The sequence below is a fragment of the Schistocerca piceifrons genome, chromosome 10 (genome assembly GCF_021461385.2).
Source record: "Schistocerca piceifrons isolate TAMUIC-IGC-003096 chromosome 10, iqSchPice1.1, whole genome shotgun sequence".
In the NCBI taxonomy this organism is placed as follows: Eukaryota; Metazoa; Arthropoda; class Insecta; order Orthoptera; family Acrididae; genus Schistocerca; species Schistocerca piceifrons.
Window position 1 is genome coordinate 2848661 of NC_060147.1, and position 11609 is coordinate 2860269.

Consider the following 11609-nt stretch of genomic DNA (forward strand, 5'->3'; position numbering starts at 1 on the left):
CGGTCCGGCACACAGTTTTAATCTGCCAGGAAGTTTCATATTAGCGCACACTCCACTGCAGAGTGAAAATCTCATTCTCGTAAGCAATTGTTTACTTGTGACATGCAAAAAGTGTGAGACGTATTAGTACTTCTTGTCACGTCTTCAAACTTTTTGCATGTCATAAGTAAACAACTGCTTACGACTTTACTGAACACCTCTCGTAGATAACAAACGAAAAAGATTACAAAAATCAGGTAATGTTAAATGTAGGCTACTGTAATAACGACCAAATATAACGAGAAAACTACCGTATCCCTTCTATCCCACAGTAAGTAGGCCTATTAAAAACTGTCTTCAAGAGTACCTACAATTATTTACTACGAAAAATGTTTGAGCAACCACGACAGCCGCGGAAAACGTGCTTACAACTTGCCTGCGTCCGTGATGACTGGGTGTTGTGTGCTGTCCTTAGGTTAGTTAGGTTTAAGTAGTTCTAAGTTCTAGGGGACTGACGACCTCAGATGTGAAATCCCATAGTGCTCAGAGGCAGTGCCTTGCCTGCGTCAACAGCCAGGCAATAGTAATACTGAAACCAAAATAATGCCTATTGTTCTGATTCGGAACGAAATAAAGTTTGACGCTATAAAGTCGAATGAGCGTGGCACAACAATTACAGGAACTTCCCGTTTCCAGCAAGGACGTCAGATAATGGCTTCAGAAAAGCTTGTGATGCTACCAGTATGCACGAACTGTTAAAGAAATAAAAGCTTACAAATGCAGTGAATTGTAATAGGCCTATCTCTTTTGCGTGACTAAAAGTACTTAAAAAAACTGCCCACTGGTTTCGTCTTTCTTCATTGCGTGGAAATGCCAACACGCGAAATCCACCTTCGCCTCTATTGGAACAACAAAATGCAGCACAACCTGGCATCGTTTACGAACGTCTGCAGAACGAATTGTTGTCGTTGTTGTTGTGGTCTTCAGTCCTGAGACTGGTTTGATGCAGCTCTCCATGCTACTCTATCCTGTGCAAGCTTCTTCATCTCCCAGTACCTACTGCAACCTACATCCTTCTGAATCTGCTTAGTGTATTCATCTCTTGTTCTTCCCCTACAATTTTTACCATCCACGCTGCCCTCCAATACTAAATTGGTTGATCCCTTGATGCCTCAGAACATGTCCTACCAACCGATCCCTTCTTCTTGTCAAGTTGTGCCACAAACTTCTCTCCTCCCCAATCCTATTCAATACCTCCTCATTAGTTACGTGATCTACCCACCTTATCTTCAGCATTCTTCTGTAGCACCACATTTCGAAAGCTTCTATTCTCTTCTTGTCCAAACTGGTTATCGTCCATGTTTCACTTCCATACATGGCTATACTCCATACAAATACTTTCAGAAACGACTTCCTGACACTTAAATCTATACTCGATGTTAACAAATTTCTCTTCTTCAGAAACGATTTCCTTGCCATTGCCAGTCTACAGAACGAATTACAGATGTCAAATTGCACAGTATTGTTTTTGACAGAACGAATTACAGATGTCAAAAACAATACTGTGCAATTGCTAACGTGTTTACTTCAAACATGTAGGCCTACCGACTTCATCACAAAACGCTTCATTATTTCAACTCGTATTTTAGATCCCAAACGCTAATTACGTACTAAAAACGATATACAACTAAATCGAACATGCGTGCACACCGCATAACAAGTCTCTCAATAATTCAGATACCTTTTAATCGTTTCCAAAAGTCCTCTGAACTTCAATTCAGCTCAAAAGCACGGCGAACATAAGTAGCGCAAGAGACGTTTGGCAGGAAAATGGCGCCAAACCTAATCAACCAATCACGGGCAACTTCACCCGTGGCCACTCCCTCTCTGTATACGGGCTCCCTACCTCACATCACACCAGCCGCTGCTGGTCGACGCTCTTCGCTTGTCTGCCCACTTGACTGAGCGCCGGAAGCAATGACCTCGCACACCGCGCCGCTACTGTCCGCTCAGCCAATACGTTCGCTCGGCGGACTTTTAACTAAATAAATATGCAAAGCAGACACTTTTTTTTGACGAGACATGGACAAATACGTGCCAAGAGCACAGTAAAGATTACATTATGTGTGTTTTCTCATTCGTAAAAGGCGTTTACACATGAAGTAACATTTATAGGACTTGTATGATTTGTACGATAATTTGCGGAACTTTTAATGAAATGATTGATCAGTTGAACTTTAAAGATGAAAGACAATTTCCGTAAACATGAACATTAACAAAACTATAATTAAAAAGTAAAACTATCTAAAAGTTTGCCCGCTACCTGACTTTTACATTCAACTGAATTCTACTTTATATTTTCTAACAAGGGGCAGGGGCAGTGAAATGTTTCTTTTTACGCGTAAACAAATCTAAACCTCGAAAAACTAAAATAATTTATGCAAACCTACTTAGAAACGCAGTTGTTGTTGTTGTTGTTGTTGTGGTCTTCAGTCCTGAGAATGGTTTGATGCAGCTCTCCACGCTACTCTATCCTGTGCAAGCTTCTTCATCTCCCACTACTTACTGCAACCTACATCCTTCTGAATCTGCTTAGTGTAATCATCTCTTGGTCTCCCTCTACGATTTTTACCCTCCACGCTGCCCTCCAGTACTAAATTGGTGATCCCTCGATGTCTCAGAACATGTCCTACCAACCGATCCCTTCTTCTAGTCAAGTTATGCCACAAGCTCCTCTTCTCCCCAATTCTATTCAATACCTCCTCATTAGTTATGTGATCTACCCATCTTCTAAAGCTTCTATTCTCTTCTTGTCCAAACTATTTACCATCCATGTTTCACTTCCATACATGGTGTTGTGGACTGACAAGACAGCCAGTCCACAGTGACGGGTAACCGAAAGGCACGCGCTTAAACTCACGCAGGCTGGCGTGAGGTCTGAAACAGGATACGTAATGAATGCTATAAAGAAAAGTACGTAGCTGTTGGAATACTTAACTTTAATCCACAATTGGTGAACATTGGTCTTGTTACAGTACATGCTTCATTAGATACATAGCAAAGGATAAATGGCGCCTTGCTAGGTCGTAGCAATTGACTTAGCTGAAGGCTATGCTAACTATCGTCTCGGCAAATGAGAGCGTAATTCTCAGTGAACCTTTCCTAGCAAAGTCGGCTGTACAACTGCGGCGAGTGCTAGTAAGTCTCTCTAGACCTGCCGTGTGGCGGCGCTCGGTCTGCAATTACTGACAGTGGCGACACGCCGGTCCGTCGTATACTAGCGGACCGCGGCCGATTTAAAAGGCTACCACCTAGCAAGTGTGGTGTCTTGCGGTGACACCACACATGGCTACACTCCATACAAATACTTTCAGAAACGATTTCCTGACACTCAAATCTATACTCGATGTTAATAGATTTCTCTTCTTCAGAAACGCTTTCCTTGCCATTGCCAGTCTACATTTTATATCCTCTCTACTTCGACCATCATCAGTTATTTTGCTCCCCAAATAGCAAAACTCCTTTATTACTTTAAGCCTCTCATTTCCTAATCAAATTCCCGCAGCATCACTCGATTAGATTCGACTACATTCCATTATCCTCGTTTTGCTTCTGTTAATGTTAATCTTATATCTTCCTTCCAAGACACTGTCCATTCCGTTCAACTGCTCTTCCAGGTCCTTTGCTGTCACTGACAGAATTTCAATGTCATCAGCGAAACTCAAAGTTTTTATTTCTTCTCCATGGATTTTAATATGTGCTCCGAATTTTTCTTTTGTTTCCTTCACTGCTTGCTCAATATACAGATTGAATAACATTGGGGAGAGGCTACAAGCCTGTCCCACTCCCTTCCCAACCACTGCTTCCCTTTCATGTCCCTCGACTCTTATAAATGCCATCTGGTTTCTGTATGAATTGTAAATAGCCTTTCGCTCCCTGTATTTTACCCCTGCCACCTTCAGAATTTGAAAGGGAGTATTCCAGTCAACATTGTCAAAAGCTTTCTCTAAGTCTAGAAATGCTAGAAACGTAGGTTTGCTTTTCCTTAATCTAGCTTCTAAGATAAATCGTAGGGTCAGTATTGCCTCACGTGTTCCAACATTTCTACGGAATCCAAACTGATCTTCCCCAAGGTCGGCTTCTACAAGTTTTTCCATTCGTCTGTAAAAAATTCGCGTTATTATTTTGCAGCCGTGACTTATTAAACTGATAGTTATGTAATTTTCACATCTGTCAACACCTGCTTTCTTTGGGATTGGAACTATTATATTCTTCTTGAAGTCTGAGGGTGTTTCGCCTATCTCATACATCTTGCTCACTAGGTGGTAGAGTTTTGTCAGGACTGGCTCTCCCAAGGCTGTCATTAGTTCTAATGGGATGTTGTCTACTCCCGGGGCCTTGTTTCGACTTAGGTCTTTCAGCGGTCTGTCAAACTCTTCACGCAATATCGTATCTCCCATTTCATCTTCATCTACATTCTCTTCCATTTCTATAACATTATCCTCAAGAACTTCGAACTTGTATAGACCCTCTACATACTCCTTCCATCTTTCTGCTTTCCCTTCTTTGTTTAGAACTGGATTTCCATCTGAGCTCTTGATATTCATGCAAGTGGTTCTCTTTTCTCCAAAGATATCTTTAATTTTCCTGTAGGCAGTATCTATCTTACCCCTAGTGATATGCGCCTCTACATCCTTACATTTGTCCTCTAGCCACCCCTGGTTAGCCATTTTGCACTTTCTGTCGTTCTCATTTTTTAGACGCAGGAGTACCGCACCGGAAATGACCGCGGAGAAGCCCTCGGACGTTGGCGCGCCAGGTACAGATAGTCTGCGGCCGCGAGCTCGCCTCCAGTTCACCACCGGCAATGGGGGGTGAAGCTTTGACAATGCCAGCCACTCGTGCTGGCGAAACGTCAGAAAAATCCTCAGATGAACGTCGGCCGAAGAACCCGAGACAGAAGCCAATAGGCAGTTTGTCAACAAGTGGCCACGAAAGCCTTAACAATTTTGTATAAATTCAATTGCTTCTTATTTGGGGCGCAGCTGTTTAAACTGTGCAGGTATCTGCAAACCAGAGACAGCGTCGCAACCCAGGATATACTCGAGAAAGCAGTGAAATATTTCTCTACTCTGTGTTGCTACGCAGTCGATCCGCACCTACGCACTGAGTAAATGCATCAACGTTTCTTATTATATTGAAATATTGAACATGTGACTGTCATTAGTGGCCGTGCGGTTCTAGGCGCTTCAGTCCGGAACCGTGACACCGCTACGGTCGCAGGTTCGAATCCTGCCTCGAGCACGGATGTGTGTGATGTCCTTAGGTTAGTTAGGTTTAAGTAGTTCTAAGTTCTAGGGGACTTATGACCTCAGAAGTTGAGTCCCATAGAGCTCAGAGCCATTTGAACCATTTGACTGTCATTAATAAACACTGACCCACCTACCTTTTCGCAAGATTGAATTTGAAAAAAAAAAAAAAGATCCACTTCCTGATGATTCCACTCACACAAACCTGTCACTCTTTCACTCTTTTCAACACTCATTTCAACACCATATCCCACGAGACATGCACCAACGAACGGCGTCGCTGTGCACAGCTTATTCACTTACATCAGTCCACTTTACAGCAATCCCTGCCACACACACACACACCGAAAAACAGCGGTGTCAATGTCGGCGCTAGGAATACAGTGGCTCAGTAGTTGCCTCTCATAGGTTATGTCAAAGCATCATCGCATTGGCTACGGGAAACTGACGTGCCGCCAACCCATGAGCAGTAGACTGAAAACGCCGTTACTGCCGATGGCCCTGATCCAGTGGTCGCCGAAATATTTTTGCTCAAGGGCCAAAACTAACAACACGATGGTGGCACCTCTTGCCGCAGAGTTCCACGACTTTTTATTAACCGCCAAACCACGTAAATGGTGTATTGTGAACCTCCAATAGACCAGCTATAGTAAAGAAGCGAGAGGTTTACCACCCACTTTCTAGCACTTATCGTTAAAGTCGATACTATTCGGACCACTACGTGTAGAATGTTCTCTGTTTCAGATTGTCGCCACCCATAAAGGGTAACACTGTAGTCGCCCGACGAAATGTTGCTGCGCTGTCTTTGTAAACAGATGGTTAATAACAGAAAATAGACTAATACTTAAATGTTGGAAGTGAAACATGGACGATAAATAGTTTGGACAAGAAGAGAATACCAGTTGTTGTTGTTGTGGTCTTCAGTCCTGAGACTGGTTTGATGCAGCTCTCCATGCTACTCTATCCTGTGCAAGCCTCTTCATCTCCCAGTACCTACTGCAGACTATATCCTTCTGAATCTGCTTAGTGTATTCATCTCTTGGTGTCCCCCTACGATTTTTACCCTCCACGCAGCCCTCCAATACTAAATTGGTGATCCCTTGATGCCTCAGAACATGTCCTACCAACCGATCCCTTCTTCTGGTCAAGTTGTGCCACAAACTCCTCTTCTCCCCAATCCTATTCAATACTTCCTCATTACTTATGTGATCTACACATCTAATCTTCAGCATTCTTCTGTAGCACCACATTTCAAAAGCTTCTATTCTCTTCTTGTCCCAACTATTTACCGTCCATGTTTCACTTCCATACATGGCTACACTCCATACAAATACTTTCAGAAATGACTTCCTGACACTTAAATCTATACTCGATGTTAACAAATTTCTCTTCTTCAGAAACGCTTTCCTTGCCATTGCCAGTCTACATTTTATATCCTCTCTACTTCGACCATCATCAGTTATTTTGCTCCCCAAATAGCAAAACTCCTTTACTACTTTAAGTGTCTCATTTCCTAATCTAATACCCTCAGCATCACCCGACTTAATTCGACTACATTCCATTATCCTCGTTTTGCTTTTGTTGATGTTCATCTTATATCCTCCCTTCAAGACACCATCCATTCCGTTCAACTGCTCTTCCAAGTCCTTTGCTGTCTCTGACAGAATTACAACGTCATCGGCGAACCTCAAAGTTTTTATTTCTTCTCCATGGATTTTAATACCTACTCCAAATTTTTCTTTTGTTTCCTTTACTGCTTGCTCAATATAGAGATTGAATAACATCGGGGACAGGCTAAAACCCTGTCTTACTCCCTCCCCAACCCTCGACTCTTATAACTGCCATCTGGTTTCTGTACAAATTGTAAATAGCCTTTCGCTCCCTGTATTTTACCCCTGCCATCTTTAGAATTTGAAAGAAGAGTATTCCAGTCAACATTGTCAAAAGCTTTCTCTAAGTCTGCAAATGCTAGAAACGTAGGTTTGCCTTTCCTTAATCTTTCTTCTAAGATAAGTCGTAAGGTCAGTAATGCCTCACGTGTTCCAGTATTTCTACGGAATCCAAACTGATCTTCCCCGAGGTCGGCTTCTACAAGTTTTTCCATTCGTCTGTAAAGAATTCGTGTTAATACTTTGCAGCTGTGGCTTATTAAACTGATAGTTCGGTAATTTTCACATCCGTGAACACCTGCTTTCTTTGGGATTGGAATTATTATATTCTTCTTGAAGTCTGAGGGTATTTCGCGTGTTTCATACATCTTGCTCACCAGATGGTAGAGTTTTGTCAGGACTGGCTCTCCCAAGGCCGTCAGTAGTTCCAATGGAATGTTGTCTACTCCGGGGGCCTTGTTTCGACTCAGGTCTTTCAGTGCTCTGTCAAACTCTTCACGCAGTATCATATCTCCCATTTCATCTTCATCTACATCCTCTTCCATTTCCATAATAATGTCCTCAAGTGCATCGCCCTTGTATAGACCCTCTATACACTCCTTCCACCTTCCTGCTTTCCCTTCTTTGCTTAGAACTGGGTTTCCATCTGAGCTCTTGATGTTCATACAAGTGGTTCTCTTATCTCCAAAGCTCTCTTTAATTTTCCTGTTGGCAGTATCTATCTTACCCCTAGTGAGATAAGCCTCTACATCCTTACATTTGTGCTCTAACCATCCCTGCTTAGCCATTTTGCCCTTCCTGTCGATCTCATTTTTGAGACGTTTGTATTCCTTTTTGCCTGCTTCATTTACTGCATTTTTATATTTTCTCCTTTCATCAATAAAATTCAATATTTCTTCTGTTACCCAAAGATTTCTACTAGCCCTCGTCTTTTTACCTACTTGATCCTCTGCTGCCTTCACTTCTTCATCCCTCAAAGCTACCCATTCTTCTTCTACTGTATTTCTTTCCCCCATTCCTGTCAATTGTTCCCTTATGCTCTCCCTGAAACTCTGTACAACCTCTGGTTCTTTCAGTTTATCCAGGTCCCATCTCCTTAAATTCCCACCTTTTTGCAGTTTCTTCAGTTTTAATCTACAGGTCATAACCAATAGATTGTGGTCAGAGTCCACATCTGCCACTGGAAATGTCTTACAATTTAAAACCTGGTTCCTAAATCTCTGTATTACCATTATATAATCTATCTGATACTTTTTAGTATCTCCAGGGTTCTTCCATGTATACAACCTTCTATCATGATTCCTAAACCAAGTGTTAGCTATGGTTAAGTTGTGCTCTGTGCAAAATTCTATCAGGCGGTTTCCTCTTTCATTTCTTAGCCCCAATCCATATTCACCTACTACGTTTCCTTCTCTCCCTTTTCCTACACTCGAATTCCAGTCACCCATGACTATTAAATTTTCGTCTCCCTTCACTATCTGAATAATTTCTTTTATTTCATCATACATTTCTTCAATTTCTTCGTCATCTGCAGAGCTAGTTGGGATATAAACTTGTACTACCGCAGTAGGTGTGGGCTTCGTATCTATCGTGACCACAATAATGCGTTCACTATGTTGTTTGTAGTAGCTTACCCGCATTCCTATTTTCCTATTCATTATTAAACCTACTCCTGCATTACCCCTATTTGACTTTGTATTTATAACCCAGTATTCGCCTGACCAAAAGTCTTGTTCCTCCTGCCACTGAACTTCACTAATTCCCACTAGATCTAACTTTAACCTATCCATTTCCCTTTTTAAATTTTCTAACCTACCTGCCCGATTAAGGGATATGACATTCCACGCTCCGATCCATAGAACGCCAGTTTTGTTTCTCCTGATAACGACATCCTCTTGAGTAGTCCCCGACCGGAGATCCGAATGGGGGACTATTTTACCTCCGGAATATTTTACCCAAGAGGACGCAATCATCATTTAATCATACAGTAAAGCTGCATGCCCTCGGGAAAAATTACGGCCGTAGTTTTCCCTTGCTTTCAGCCGTTCGCAGTACCAGCACAGTAAGGCCGTTTTGGTTATTGTTACAAGGCCACATCAGTCAATCATCCAGACTGTTGCCCCTGCAACTACTGAAAAGGCTGCTGCCCCTCTTCAGGAACCACACGTTTGTCTGGCCTCTCAACAGACACCCCTCCGTTGTGGTTGCACTACGGTACGGCTATCTGTATCGCTGAGGCACGCAAGCCTCCCTACCAACGGCAAGGTCCATGGTTCATGGGGGGAGAGAATAGAAGCTTTCGAAATGTGGTGCTACAGAATAATGCTGAAGATTAGATGGGTAGATCACGTAACTAATGAGGAGGTATTGAATCGAATAGGGGAGAAGAGGAGTTTGGGCAAAACTTGACAAGAAGAAGGGACCGGTTGGTAGGGCATATTCTGAGGCGTAAAAAAAATCGTAGAGGGAGACGAAGAGATAGATACACTAAGCAGATTCAGTAGAATGTAGGTTGCAGTAAGTACTGGGAGATGAAGAAGCTTGCACTGGATAGAGTAGCATGGAGAGCTGCATCAAACCAGTCTCAGGACTGAAGACCACGACAACAACAACTAGTATAAAGCCTTGAATAATCTACTCAGGTCAAGCTTCAACATCACAGAAAAAAACTGAGAAGCAATTCAGTTATTCGATTGTGTAAGCAAACACCTTACCTTTCTTTTACAGCCAATCAGCTTCTAAAGAAAGAAACAAAGCACGAGACCAATAAAATTTTTGCATTCATAGCGCAGTACAGTGTATGTAGTCGAATATTACATTCACTCGCGTTGATTTCCTGAATCCTTCGTAACAACACAATCTTTGAAAATAATACCTTAAGCAGTTCATCTTCAAAAAATTGAGAATTTCTACAAGTTTTAAACGTCGTGTAATCTTAGTCGTCATGTAACACTTCATTTTCATCGTATGTAGACTCGTCAAGGGCTCTCTAAATCATTTCTTCCAAACGTTTCTTCTCTTCACAACACATTCTGAACACACAGTCGTACTAAATCCGCGAAACAGATAACTCTATAACGTCACCTAGTGCCTACGAAGCACAAAGGTTTCAAAAACGACGAATGGTTAAACTGATACCGCTACGATGTCTGCAGATCTCACAGAGCATTCCGGGAGCAAAAAAAGAATGTTAGAAACGACTGAAAATCATCGGAAGTGGCGCGACGTGATATTGCATCCGCCGCGTACTGCCATTTACTGCTAACGACGAAGTATTACGTCAGCCGCATGCCAGGTGTTGTTTACAGTTCTGCAGTTACTGCCTCGACGGCAACATCCGCACGTCGTGACAAATGTTAAATGCAGATGTTCACCGAGGAACAGCATCTCGGAACCAAAAACCGACCATTACTAGGCGGAAAGTAAACACGTTGCCCTCGTTTTTCTAATAACTTCTCGAAACGACGTACTTTCCTTGGCACAAAAAACTTGTCGTCTAGCTGCATATACTGTACGGGCATAGTGTCGTAGTAACAAGATAGTTCGTGAATTCGAAGCAAAAACTGTAGAAAAAGAAAGCACAGCACTTACCACGCACAGCTTACGAGTGCAACACACACAAACAGCGCGGTGCGTTCCACGAGTCCACACTCGCACACGACCTGCCGCTCAGAGCATTCTTCCACTCGGCTGGCTGTCTTACGCCATTCCTGCACTGCGCATGCGCGAACAAGCTGGTAACTTTTTATAACAGTAGCACGCGGCCGACTTCGTCGCGCAACTCTTTCGTCCGTCCCATAACTAACTCGTCAAAAGTTACACTCGTGTCGAATGTTGAGAACACAGACCACTTTAAAACGACGTGTACTTGTCGACTGCACCGTAAAAAGCAATAGCAGCGAGTGTGGTTTCAGGGAACAGTCGCCCACCGCGCACGCTGTCTCCCACAGGCCGAAGCAACGACAGAGCAACAGAGACAAACTTCTCCGACAGAAGGATGGGCCCGTCCTAATTCGAGTGTGGCGCCATTACTTTTTGTGACTTTCAGGCAGAGCGCTGAATAAAATGACCAGTCATATCTACATCCATACTCCGCAAGCCACCTGACGGTGTGTGGCGGAGGGTACCTTGAGTACCTCTATCGGTTCTCCCTTCTATTACAGTCTCGTATTGTTCGTGGAAAGAAGGATTGTCGGTATGCCTCTGTGTGGGCTCTAATCTCTCTGATTTTTTCCTCATAGTCTCTTCGCGAGATATACGTAGGAGGGAGCAATATACTGCTTGACTTTTCGGTGAAGGTATGTTCTCGAAACTACAGCAAAAGCCCGTACCGAGCTACTGAGCGTCTCTCCTGCAGAGTCTTCAACTGGAGTTTACCTATCATCTCCGTAACGCTTTCGCGGTTACTAAATGATCCGCTAACGAAGCGCGC

General features: G+C 43.0%; 1 protein-coding gene across 1 annotated transcript in view; it reads right to left on the minus strand.

Moving 5' to 3' along the window:
* LOC124719092 (F-box/LRR-repeat protein 7-like) overlaps positions 1 to 10877 on the minus strand; it is a 117627-nt gene extending 106750 nt beyond the window's left edge. The window contains exon 1 of the mRNA XM_047244783.1: positions 10769 to 10877. The gene's annotated coding sequence lies outside the window, so the exon portion shown is untranslated. The remainder of the gene's footprint in view (positions 1 to 10768) is intronic.
* Between the last annotated feature and the right edge of the window lie 732 nt (positions 10878 to 11609).